Source organism: Pygoscelis adeliae, unplaced genomic scaffold, assembly GCF_000699105.1.
Source record: "Pygoscelis adeliae isolate BGI_AS28 unplaced genomic scaffold, ASM69910v1 Scaffold373, whole genome shotgun sequence".
NCBI classification, from domain to species: domain Eukaryota; kingdom Metazoa; phylum Chordata; class Aves; order Sphenisciformes; family Spheniscidae; genus Pygoscelis; species Pygoscelis adeliae.
The window spans coordinates 96,664-97,031 of record NW_008824370.1 but is presented as its reverse complement, the minus strand read 5'-3'; the positions used below and the strand labels follow the sequence as shown (position 1 = coordinate 97,031).

Genomic DNA, 368 nt, shown 5'->3' with positions numbered 1-368 from the left:
GGCTGCAGCCGCTCCCGCCAGCCCGGTAAGGGGAGCCGGTGCCGCTCCGTTCCCGTTCCCCGGAGCGGGGATTGCAGAGAGGTGCAATTGCCTGGATTCCCTTCGTGACCACTCAAAAGGAGGATAATAATTTTCTACCACCCACAAATGACACGACTCAGTTCCGGGCTGGCAGTTTCTGAGCTGGCAGAGGCGAGTGCTGAGCTGAGCGATAGCTGCGGCAGAGTGCGAGGCGCCAGCCCTGCCCCACACCCTGCCCCATGCGCCCCGGCACCACGGCGAGGGGCACGCCGCAGGGCTGCCACCGAACGCTGCAACGGGCGCGCTGGGGGCAGAGCCGCCACTGGGGGACGGCCACAGACGGCGGC

At 67.7% G+C, this 368-nt stretch overlaps 1 protein-coding gene across 1 annotated transcript in view; it reads left to right on the top strand.

Annotated features, from left to right (window-relative positions):
* Window positions 1-368, top strand: part of SND1 (staphylococcal nuclease and tudor domain containing 1) — a gene marked incomplete at its 3' end in the record, with an annotated part of 76,699 nt that overhangs the window by 9,330 nt on the left and 67,001 nt on the right. The window lies entirely within an intron of this gene.